This window comes from Neolamprologus multifasciatus, chromosome 1, assembly GCF_963576455.1.
Source record: "Neolamprologus multifasciatus chromosome 1, fNeoMul1.2, whole genome shotgun sequence".
NCBI classification, from domain to species: domain Eukaryota; kingdom Metazoa; phylum Chordata; class Actinopteri; order Cichliformes; family Cichlidae; genus Neolamprologus; species Neolamprologus multifasciatus.
Genome location: NC_140439.1, coordinates 32,976,929 through 32,989,945, shown reverse-complemented (window position 1 = coordinate 32,989,945; position 13,017 = coordinate 32,976,929). Strand labels below are relative to the sequence as shown.

The window sequence follows — 13,017 nt, the reverse complement described above, 5'->3', positions numbered from 1 at the left end:
CTTAAGACAGTTTAAAAATAACATTGTCTCCATCTCCACAGCAGATGCAGGTTCAGTCTTCAGAGTTGTAGTGGTTTAGACATTCTAGTTTCCTGTCTGTGCTTCTATATTGGAAAAAAAAGAAATCCCGACAGCTAAATTGTGATATGAAAATTGATTTTTTTGTGCCTGCTGTTCTCACTCTCACTATACTGTTTTGAAGAATATCGCGGCAGTTATCTCGATTAATTTCTGATGAAGTCTGATGGTTTTTCAATTCTTCCGATTTCTGTTATTACTTTCTGTCACCACCTGTGGAGAATAAACTGTCCCAGTCTTAAAAATGCACTGATTTTTTTTTTTTTACCATGTTCTCAGGCCGTTGCTTTCATAGCACTTAGATTTACCACTGCCGTTTAAGCAACTGAAATGGAACTATAACTGTAAATCATGATATTTTACTAGCGTGAAATGCATATGCAGTTAAATTAAATAGCATTATGCTCCATTCCTTCCTAGCTACCATCTTTAATAAACAGCTGAACTGCCTGGAGGTAGTTTAGAGCCACAGCAAATGCCAAATTGACCATTAATAGTCAAATATATAATAAAAAGCTCTATTGTCCCATGATGTACTGTATTACGTTTTGGTTTAATAAATGTCAAAAAGCTAATAACATATCAAAGCTGTGAAAGGCATGCATCTCTGGGTGGTTCATTTCTTCATGTTGTCGAGGTACAGACTGTGTTCTGTGGCGAATGATGGCTGCTTTTATTACCAGACAACAGCACAACAACATCCCTCATGTTGACAGGTCTCCATATTCTCCACAGTACTCTGGAGGCGCAGCTCGGCCATTTCTTCCAGAGCTAAAGTCAAGGTCACCATCTCCGCTCGCACTAAAAATCTCTCCCGGTTGTTTTGCAGTGCGCGACGAGAGTGGGATGCACTCAGCTACATTTGGATTCTGTCCTCTCTCTCACCCCTCCTCGTGGAAGGATAGCATGTTATTTTCTGTCGCCGTCATAATGCTGCCCGTGGATAACTGTGACACAATACCCACCGGAAAAAAAAAAGCAACAAGACATCACGGAGAGGAGCCGTGATGCAAACAGTCGAAGCCCTGCGAGATGTTGGCCCTGCGGCAACACAAATCAACCCTCCAAAAAAATCCTCATGAAACTTAACCTACACTCCAACAATGAAAAATGAGCAATTATATCACTGCACAGACAGCTGCCAAAAAGAATATTAATAGAATTCAATTGCGGAAGAGATTGGACACAGATCTTCTTGTATGCATGTATTAATAAGAGGCAGCCTCGGTCCACGACGCCAACTCTAATGTGGGGTTATGAGGAGGAATGTGTAGAAGCGGAAGAGAGAAAAGCATTCACAGTTAGAGCACTGATCTGAAACTATTATCCAGGGTGACATACAATGAATAAGAGATAGAAAGAATGAGTTAGAGAGAGAGGCAGCGAGGAGGCTCACGGAGCAAAGGAGGGTTAAAAAAACTTTAATGAGAGAGAGAAAATGAGAAGGATAGACAGACCTCAGCAGCACATCACAGCTGGGAATTGGTCGCTTCCTGAGGCTTTCAGTCTGAGAAAAATCTTTGAACCTGTTTTTCAAAACCTCCCAATTTCTTTTATTAAATTAGTCAAATTCCTACAAAGAAAAAAAGAATTCTGAACATTGGAATAATTGCACTGAAGTAGAGGGGACACAGGACACAGTTAGATAATACCCGCTGGCCCTGGTTATCTTATGTGTATTATGTATAGACAGCTTAACACGCATCAAAATCAAGGCTTTTTCTTGACTTAGACCAAAAGGTGAATCTACAGTGTACCTGCAAACTAATAAGCCTTCTATGTAGCAATCAATGCAGCAAAAAGGAAAGTCTGTGCTGAAGCCAGACAATTTCAGCTGAGGTAGGAGTCTTTAAGCGAGTGCAAAGAGAGGTACATGCACCCATTTACCACGAGATGTCCTCTGTTTTTGTTTTTTTTTTAAACATCGATGTTTGAATCCATATACCAGCAAAAATATGGAGCTGCAGAGGGAGAACACGGGCTTCAGAAAGTTGCTGAACTGAAAAAAAGGCATGTATCTGCAGCAAAATAAGTTTTCTCAAGATCAGTCTCAAAGTGATAGAGCTCCAAGGTTTTGTTTTTATGTTCAGTCAGTTTCATGTCTGGAGGCAGGGCTGTATGTTACAGGTAAACTAAATTATCAAGATTTTTTTCTTTCTGTAATGAAACTTTCCACGCAGCCATTGAGTCGTGATGTTCAGGCTAGGCAGTATTTACAGAGATTATAGTGAAATTAATTTATTACACTGCTTTTACATCAGGATGAATTTAGTTTTAAGAAATGGCCCATGTTACCAGTTCCTGTCAAATACTCGTTTGAGAAATGAGCTGCTGGATTGGCTGTAAAACTAATCTAACAGCATAATTTAACTTGGCTAAGTTATAAATACTAATAAATATTTTCCTGTTCTGATTGTATTGTGTTGACTAGAATGATGTATGAGACATAAACAAATGTACAAAGAAATTACACACTCTTTCAATTTTCAGAATTCATTAATCAGTGCATGTTAAAAAACAATGTTGGTCCTTAGATAACTAAAACCCCAGATTAACAGAAAAACATATAACTCTGTGTTATGTCTAAAAAATGAAGTCAAATTACAGACGCCATGTGTATAAACACTAAGTATTGAAATGAGGATGTAAAGAAGAACAAGACAAAGCTCCTTTGCAACAATCTGAGAGACTAATAAAGTTATGCCAGAAAAAAATTAGTTTGTTACAAGTTATTGCTATTAACCTCCTAAGACCCGTACTCTTCCACGGCATGCATTTTTAATTTCTCTTTGATATTTGGGCTGATTGGGGCCCGATGAATGTAAAAACAAAGAATTACCAGATTTTTTTTTCCACCTTATTTTTGTTTTTAAGAAAAATAAGAGCCACATATGAGGATATTCGTTTAAAATTTTGATAGAACAGTGTCAGTATAATGTCCTCCTAAGTGGATTTCAGGCCCTTGTAGAGCAATATTGAGTATTTTGGTCTAAATAACCCAAAATGTGATATCCACATATGTGGACGCCAGGTCCTAGGAGGTTAAAGGTGGTCTACAACCTGTAACCTTTAGTTTTTAGCAGATTTATGTTACGTCCCCCGGCTAGTCTAGGGGGTTGGAGGGACGAACATAAAGGTGGATAGAGAAGGAGGAGCCAAGATGGTAATTTTAGTAGGTTTATTTAACAGTGGGGATGGGATTTGAGTCCAGACTGAGGTGTAACGTCAGGGAGAGCCAAGGCCAACATAACAAACAAAACATCCCTGATGTAGAAAATAAAAGAAACTTACCTAACTCCAAAGAAACAAAATATACAACCTATAACCATAACCTACCTAACAGCACATAAACAGGAAAAAACAGGGTGTCAAAGCAAAAGGCAGCTCTCCCCTACAAGCAGTCTGGACATGACAACAACAATGCTCATACCAGCTACAAAGGCATGCAAGCCTGCTCAAGTATGGCAACCAAAATGGCCAGAGGGCCCAGAAGCACAGCTCCACAGGCCTTAAATAGTGCTCGGCTGATTACCAATCAGCCGGACTCTGCGCAGCATCCAATCAGGACAGAGGAGGTGGAGCCTGGACAAAACAAAGGGTTAGTAGTGAGAAGAGACATCCTCCTAGGGGATGTAACACTGAAGAAGCACCTGTTATGCTGTTGGAGCTGATCTGCTTACAACACATTGTTTGTTCTTCTGCCTACCTGGTTTGTAACAATTGAGTTACCAGTAACAGTATGGACCAGTGTGGACCATTCTCTTGTAAACCCCAGGAATGTCTCTTTTCCAGCAGATTAGCAGCTTCTGAAATACTCAAACAGCCCTTCGTTCACTTCCTTATGTCACCCCATTTTGATGTTCAGCAGGTCATCTTGACCATGCCTGTTTGCTTAAATATAGGTGTTGCCACGTGATTGGCTGATGAGATATTTGTGTTAATGGGCAGTTGAACAGATGAAGTGGCCAGTGAGTAGTTTTTAAGGCATCTTGCTCTAACCTTGATCTCTGATTGTGTTTAACAGGTTACCTTGCATATGCACTGTGTCTGTTTTCCCAGATTGCTATTATTTCTGCCCACATTTTAAAAATCGTTTCCCTTGATTAGGCAGCTGCAATATCTATGAATCCTCTGAGTCTAATTTGGCATGCGGAATTGCTCTCATTCAACAATTGTTAAATGTAGTGTTTCTTTTTGTGGCATTCGTGCTCTATTTAATTTAATCAGCACTCTTGTGTATTGGGTATCATGTGTTTTGGAACTGAATCACTTGCTTTTTTACTCTGCTTACCCTTAATCAGTTAGTCCAGTTCACCCTGTCCGCTCTTAAAAGTTGAACTTTTCTCTCTGCCTTGACTGCAGAGAAGTCAGCCACAACATCTTTTGCTGCAGCAGCCACTTTCTCCTCACCTTGCTTGTGCTCCCTGACTTTGATATTGGAACAGTTGTGGCAGTCTGAGAGATGCAGAACCATGTGAACAAGCTGTGTGAGGAGACAAAGGTTGAGGGAAGCAAAGGTAAAACTAAAGCTATCATTATTTTCAACTTTGGGAAAATGATGTGCAAAGGGGCTTGCTCCTCGCTCCTCGCTCTGCTGCCTTTTTTGTGGACTGAGACAATCCTCAATAGGCTGGATTACAGTAGGTTATGATATTTTTAGGGATTGCACAGCAGTATGCTAAAATCGCCAGCGACAAACAATGCTGAAACAATATCAAATCTTGAATGAATATTAGAGTCTGCTATCTTAGAATAGCTCTTATATAGACAGAAGGAGAGGAGGAGTGAGCTGCGGCATCCATCATCATGACCGTAAAGCAAGCACACACCTTCAGGTGAATCCCTGCGGCCCGTCATATCCAGAAAACACTTTAGTCAGAAAACATATCCTCACCCAAGTCTGACAGTGAGCAGGGTGAGGGACTAAACTGAATTTGCATATAAATGAATTTGGGAATTACTATCAGTTTGTTCTTGAAGGGAAGCATTACTTGTTTGAGTGTATAGAGTAATAGTATGTTGAGGGCATGTCAGCGTATGTACAAAGACGTCTTCTGCAGACGTTCATGCCTTCCATCATTTATGCAGGCGATATCTGCATCCAGCCAGTCAAAGGATCAGTCTGACTTTTATTTTAAGGGGAGCTCTTTTAACCACAATTATCAATAATAGCCAACAATTTCATGGCTTATAGGTAAATGTACCTATTTTCTCCCATAATTAGCTTCTCTTCATTGGCTTAAATCCTAATAATTTCACATTCTTCATCTTTCACACTCTTTCTTTAAACGTTCCTTTTTGATAACGCTTATAGTTGGTGCTCCCATCTGGCACAGTTAGTTGAGGCAGCTCTTCCATGCGCCCAACAATATTTCTCATAGAGGTTTATCTGATTGTTGGGGTTCTCTCTCTCTGATTTTGTGTGGTCGTTACTGAACAGTACAAAGCACCTTGAGAAGACTGTTGTGAACCGGAGCTATATAAATGAAATGGAGTTGAAAGGTCTTTTACAGTGACAAATACACGGCATAAATATGTCCTCCATTAGTTACTGTAAGATTTCACCACTAGCTTTCCTTCTTCAGACCCAAAACAGAAAGAATGTGTGATCTGTCACAAAGCAAACTTCTCTCCAGTTCTTTAGTTGTGGAATGTATGAAAAACATTTACAGTCAGTGTTTTCTTTATTCTTTGTGTTGTAACATCTCGTAAATACTTGTATTAAATATAGTTTTTTTTACATGTTTCAACAGAACACCAGTGATTTAAGAATTGGCATCTGATATTGGAGAGGCGTGCACTTTTGTTGTGTATTAAAAAGGTACAATTGGGGATCCAGAGTGTGAGTTGTTGATTGTTTTTATATATATTTGTCATTAGTTTCAGAACTTAATAAAGTAACTAGATATTTACTTAACTGAAGTAAAGATTTTAACTTAAGACAGAGGTTTGCGTTTATCCTTAGTTTGTTATGTACGGAGCCCCGCAGGGGACATGGGAGAAAAAAAATTAAGACGGACTTTTGCGAGATCTCGCAAAAACTTTTGCGAGATCTCGCAAAACAAACTCGGGATCTCGCAAAAGTTTTAGCCGCATTCTTCGGAGGCCGCCAGCTTGAAGCCGACCGGGAGGTCGAGGCACGATGTGCCGGGAAAGCGGTGTTCCTCCCGGCTGTATTAGGTCTCCTGTAGTAGGTCAGATCTCCGAAAACGTTGGAGCACTTTTGCAAATATGTGATGTCTTGTAAACCGAGCAGGTATCTGACGTTTACATAACTACATTCACGCCTCAAAATATCTTAAAAGTGTATTTTGTGACCCAGAAAGAGTAATATTACAACTAAATAGCTGCCGTCATTGTTGGAATTCAACTTTTGCGAGATCTCGCAAAAGTCCGTCTTAATTTTTTTTCTCCCATGTCCCCTGCGGGGCTCCGTAGTTATGCAATTTAGGGAAATAAATTATAATTCTTCTTAAGGAAGCTATTTTTTGTGTATGGTTAAATATGTTTGTAAATTGAAAAAGAACAGATATATTCTGAAGACATTTACTTTTAACCATTTGTTTATATTTTATTTACAAAATAAACATTTCTGTAATTTCATTCAAATCCAGTCAGTTTCCTCTAATTCAAAACAAATACTACTCTTACAATCTAGGCTTCTAGGCCTAACTATCCTACTTCGGGGTGGTATAAGATGCCATGGGGACTTTATTTGTCAGAGAGGAGTTGGTAAAACGGACGAATCAGACGTCTGGCTGAGATGAAGTTAACATCTATGCAACCACTTCCTGTTAAAATAGAGTGAAAAGTCCAAAATGCATGCTGCCCTTCTCTGCAATTTGCACATTCTGCAAAGCTATCCAGAGAGTCACTCTGGATTCTGTCGCATTCTGGTTTTGGCCCTCAGGCTGCATGCTTGACCTACTAATGGAATGCAAAATGTAATTTCTTTAAATTAGCAATTTGGATGTCATTTTTGCTCTTAAAAATACAGTATGCTGATGTTTTTGTAAAAAGAAGCCACAGCTTACATTGAACAGGTAAAAAACATCACACAGTCAAAAGACACATCCCTTTATAGTTTTTAATTTGAAAAGCTAAAAATGTTAATTTTTACCTGATGAGAGAGCATGAGATGAGAGCAGAAATATGTGCAAAAGGATCATTTAAAAAGTAATTTAATTGGGCAATGGAGAATTCAACATGGTTATTTAATCAGGAAAGTTGGATAATAAGAAGAGTAATATAGCAAGATAGTAAATGCATAAGAAAAGTAATTAAACCAAATAATAAAAAAATAGGACATATTCAGTAAATTATGAATTTTGTGAATTGATTAGATGTTAGCTCGAAGTAAATGAGTTTCTCCTCTTGCCTGGAAGTTTGGGGTCTAATATCTTACAATATTATGATGTCTTAATCACCATGTTTTTTTTAATTACATTGAACAGAGTGTGGCTATTGACAGGCAGATTATAGGGGAAGATTATTACATAATGAAGGATTTGCTTTATGTCAAGACACTGAGCAAATAGTATGCCATGCATTAAAGGATAGGCCATATGATGTTGCACAATTTAAATTTGAACACATCAGCAGCTTTTAACACAAACACAGGAAGTTGAGGGGGTTCACCACACAATGTCCAGTTTAGTGTGTAAATGTAGTCTTTGTTTAAATTTCACTCTAAAGTAATAATAACGGGGATTTTTCAGGATTTAAGATTAAATCAACACTCATCTGTTTCAGCTGTGCGGTACATAAGCAGTGATGGATTTTTCTCTCCTGCTCGCAGGAAACTAATGAAATATGTGATGTCTTACAAATGCTTCCATTAAGTGCGACATCATCCTTTTTCTCTATTTCCCATGTGTCAGTAAGTGGCTTTCAGGCCTATGGGAGCCTTCCACAACTCTCATTAGAAACTCAGTTGTGACCCTGCCTTAAACATGTCATCTTACGAGCATCTCTGAGGAACCATGCATTACTTAAAGGGCTCATTGATTACCAGCAGAATCACTCGGCTTCTGACTGTCAGCCAGGTTGATGAATCCAGAGGGCCGTGGACATCCGCCGACTCCGCCAGCCTCCCGCAGTTCAGTTCCCTCCACATCAGCGCATCGGTCAATACCGCTTTCTATCGATAGGACACTGAGGAGAAAGGAATGGGTTTTCATCACCTGAACTGCCCACTGGTACTGACAGCTGTCAGCATCTTCAAAGATAAAATCAGAAGTACTAAATAAAAATAGCGGGCTGCGCTGGAAAGGGCCAGCCCATGAAGACTTCAGACAACCATGTTTACCTTTAGCCAGGGGTATAATTACTCGCAGGTGATTGGGCGATTGAATCAGCCATTGATTCTCACTGATTGTGAGCAGACTGACAACAGAGGAGTGCATCTCTCACTCTCAAGATGAGCAACTGTTTGTGTGCCTAAAATCAACTCAACTAATTAAGACTGTGTTGTCTCCCGCTGCAAACAATCAGATCACTTATCTTTGTGAAATTTAAGATTTTTGGTATGGAAGAGAGGCTGTGCAATTACAGTGTTGTGCCTCCCTTTAAATTCACTGAGTTCTGAGGTGCATCCATTAAATTAAAAAGCCTGACTTGCTATGAGAGGAGGGGGTGCCGTGTCTTGGTGTGCACACACAGTGCAACTGATTGAAGGAGAATGCCACTGATGGAAAATGTGCCAACTGCTGAAGGAAGAGAGCAGTAGATAAAACAGGAGAGATAAATATCCCATCAGCCTCAGGCATGGGATTTAATTTTCCTCTATGAGCATTTCTACTTCAGCTTGGAAATTGATCATTTATATTCCCACACCAGGTGGAAAAGTGGAAGGGCTTGTGTGCACGGCGGTGTGAGTGTGAAATTCGATGTGTATGTGTCTGGAGGAGAGAGAATCTGAGGGGAGAGAATGCATGAGAGCATAACTAACCACACCGAGCCCAGAACAGCGATTCACGGCGGCGATACAGTTGTTACTCAGTTAAATGATTCAGCAGTAACAGGATAAACAGAAAAACAAAACAAATATCAAACTGACAGTCTGCTGGGGAAAAACCAACAGAAGCTGACAGGTAGATTAACGCAATCCCACAGCCTGTTTAGCTCCCAAGAATAACATGATCATATTAATCACGCCTATTGATTGATAGCCACTCTGCTAGTTGACATCTCTATCATGCATCACCAACTGCGTGGTATTCACACGTGTGCAGTCCCTCCAGCTGCAGTCATGTTTCATCACGGTATATCCAGCGTCAGCCTGCTCTTCACCCATCCTGGCGTTCTATAAAACATTATGCTGCTTTTATGTACATTATTGGAGATATGCAACACATACGGCGTGTTCAGTCATGTCCTTGTCAGCTTTTTTTTCTCATAAATAGACATCAGCGCTTGTGTGGGCTACGTGTACACCACTGTTGAAAACAATCTCTTCAGCCACGCACGGTGACATTAAGATCACTTGACAACAACACACAAATACTCCCACGAGGCAGAACATGGAAACGCATTTGCATTGACTCAACTGCTCAGCTGTAATACCTTTCAGAGCTTTAGGGCCCTGCTGGGAGGCAGAAGTGTGCAGTGTAGGTTTGAGATAATGACCTTGTTTATACTACGGCTTAAAACTGTTTCACTGCAGTGGTAGGAAATAATTCTCATTTTGAGCACCAAAAACAGCGTGTTAAAATAGTATTTAACTGCAGTTGAAAACTGGTCAGTGCAACCAGATGTCGCCTTTTTACTTTTAGTCGCTACCTTCTTGGTATTTAAAAGCGGTCCAGGGACTCATAAAGTCCTTCTTCACCAGTACCTACTTGCTCAGCTTGACTATGTGGTAGTATCTGGTACTAGGTAAGTTTTTTAGTTCAACTCAGCCGGGATTTCAAGCGATCTGAAAATGTGACATCAGCAGACTGCCACCGAATAGCTTGTCAGCGGTGTGACTCGATGAGTCATGAGAGCAATTCCTTCAAGAAAATCAAAGCCACCATTGTTGAAAGCCAGCAATGAGGGAATTGGCTGCACAAAAACCAACACTATGGTTACAGAGTCTGACAAAAAGCCAGACACCGAGCAGCAGGTGCATCATCACCTTGACGTCCACCATGACTGTGTGGCATCACGAGACTTTCGGCTGCGTTGTTATGACAACTTCATGCACAGTGTAGGTACTAAGGGAAAAACGCTATTAGCGTTTAACCGGAACGGCACATCCACAGATGGAAAGCATTTACACGCGTTTCCAAGAAATAGACTTAATTTACTAGTGGACAATCCCTTTGCTAGCTTTTGGAAAATTCAGTTGTTGTGAACCAACCACTACTGCCCTATCCTGTTTTCATGTTTCCCAGCCAAAAAGCTCACCCGATCACTGAATTATATCCTGCTGTTCAGGTAACACCATTATCTTGGGCTGCAGCTATGAACAATGGTCCATGTTCTTATCTGGTGCAAGCTAGGGCTATGCTAACCGGAAGCTGCTAAAAGACAGATGATTCACATGCTGCTCGTATGACCTCCCTAAAGGTCTGCTCTTACAGAGCAAAACAAAGATCACTGTTGTCAACTACAGTTCAAGATTTTGGAGTTATTAAATCACATCACATCCTGCCAATTGGAGGACACAAATTTTTACAGGATTTACATAACACCGCCTTTTTGACCCGGAAGGTCCTCTTATCTACTAACCATTGTATTGAGCATGGAGTGAATCCTGTAAGAAAAGGAACTGCTTAATTTTCCATCCATTTTCTAAACTGCTTATCCAGTTCAGATGCGTGTGGGGGCTCGACCCTATCCCATGTGTGACAGGATGAGAGGAAGGGTACATCTGGACATGTCGCCTGTCTGTTGTGAGGCTAACACATTTGCTTAATCTTTTTCTCATTTATTTGGTTACATTCTGAAGGAATGTTTTAAGAATACTTAAATGTCAGTTAATTCCATTCCATAAGATTAGATTTTACAGGAAATGGAAATGCCAAGATGATAGATGCCTTAAGGATTGTACATTACTGTGTAACAGTCTTGAGACATTTCACATGTCTTTGTATTTTGCATTCAAGGAGTCATATAGTTTTGCATTTCTTTCAAAAGTGACCTTAAACAGTAATTTTCCAGGTTTTCTGAAGTTCTTTCAAACTTTTGCTTTGGACACTGACTGCTTATTTTTAGTCCAGTTCTTGTACCTCACATTTCTTGGCACTTTTTTTTATTAATCCACTTAAGAGTGACATGTGAATCATTCAAGTCTGAAAAGAATTACAAAGCCATTTATAAGGCTTTGGGACTTTAATGAATGAGGGGGAAAGTTCCAATATAGCTGAATTAAAAGATTTCTGCCAAAAAATCGAGTGGGCCAAAATTCCTCCATAGCGATGTGAAAAACTCATTGCAGAAACTTGTACAAACAACAAACTGTCCAAACTCTATTTTTGATTTAATACTGTATCCGTGTATATTTACACAGTATTCAATAATTAGCTTAATTCCCTTCTCCTAGCACAATGTAAAGAAATAAGGGATGACTTATTGACAAAGTTCCATCATCCTAATTTTTTTTAATTCAATCAGCAGTTTGTTAGCACGGGCATTTTACTTTATATTGTATTTGTATTTATTTGTCTCTGATTTTTATTTCTCTTGTGTACAAAGAAAATCATCCATCTAATGACCCACCTATCTAACTAACCATTATTAATTAATAATAATAATAATGGATTGCATTTATATAGTGCTTTTCAGGACCCCTCAAAGCGCTTTACAATACCACTATTCATTCACTCTCACATTCATACACTGGTGATGGCAGCTACAGTTGTAGCCACAGCTGCCCTGGGGCAGACTGACAGAGGCGAGGCTGCCATATCGTGCCATCGGCCCCTCTGGCCATCACCAGTAGGCGGTAGGTGAAGTGTCTCACCCAAGGACACAACGACCGAGACTGTCCGAGCCGGGGCTCGAACCGGCAACCTTCCGATTACAAGACAAACACTCAACTCTTGAGCCACGATCGCCCCCAAATTATAAGAAACAAACCTTTGGAACAGCTTTCTGTATCCCGTGTATAAGTGTGCATAGCACATAGGATGTTCTTTGGTCCAAGGAATCCCATTTACTGTAGTGTTTTCAAGAGTTTTATTCTGTCCACATGGTCACAGACTCACTAGAGAGACTGCTAATTAGTGTCCTGTTTTATATATATGTGTGTGTGTGTGTGTGTGTGTGTGTGTGTGTGTGTATATATATATATATATATATATATATTAGGGGTGCAACGATACACAAAATTCACTGTTCGGTTCGGTTCGATACTTTGGTGTCACGGTTCGATATTTTTTCGATACAAAAAAATGTTCATGCCTTTTTATTAATTTGTCATTTATTAAATTTTCACGGCACATTCTGCACCATCTCTCTGTGCGTTCATCATTTGTTTGAAGCCAGCTCACCTCCTGCAACCACTTTTCCGCGCTTCTTTTGTGGTTCGGACTCCTTCTGACATTTCTTTGGAGGTGGAGGAACACCAAAGTAACTGCTTAAAGGAGCTTCTTCGACATCTTTAAGAGTTCTAAACAAATGTCTGTCCTCCTCCTGAAAATCTTATGTATGCAAACACGCGTTGCAACTTCTTATCTTGTGCACGTTTTTTATTTTGACAGCGAATGCGCACCTGCAGACCACTTATGTGCAGCCCTGGTTATTTAGCTCGTCATATTGCAGCCACAGAAATTCTTTTGTCCATGAAACCATAAAGCTGCACTTTCTTTTTGCCTTATAGTCTGATTTGTCATAACTTTTCCGTTTTGTGGTAAGCTTTTCTTTGGCTGTCACTTCTTCACCCTGACCTGTCTTATTTGGCTCAGCAGAACTAAAATATATATCCTGCTGCTTTTACACACGCACTCACATAAC

At 39.9% G+C, this 13,017-nt stretch overlaps 2 long non-coding RNA genes across 2 annotated transcripts in view; both read left to right on the top strand.

Annotated features, from left to right (window-relative positions):
• Positions 1-11,507, top strand: part of LOC146526111 (uncharacterized) — a 29,117-nt gene extending 17,610 nt beyond the window's left edge. The window contains exon 2 of the long non-coding RNA XR_014873160.1: positions 57-11,507. This is a non-coding gene — a long non-coding RNA (uncharacterized LOC146526111). The remainder of the gene's footprint in view (positions 1-56) is intronic.
• Positions 1-13,017, top strand: part of LOC146526110 (uncharacterized) — a 200,449-nt gene that overhangs the window by 118,752 nt on the left and 68,680 nt on the right. The gene's annotated exons all lie outside the window — the stretch shown is intronic.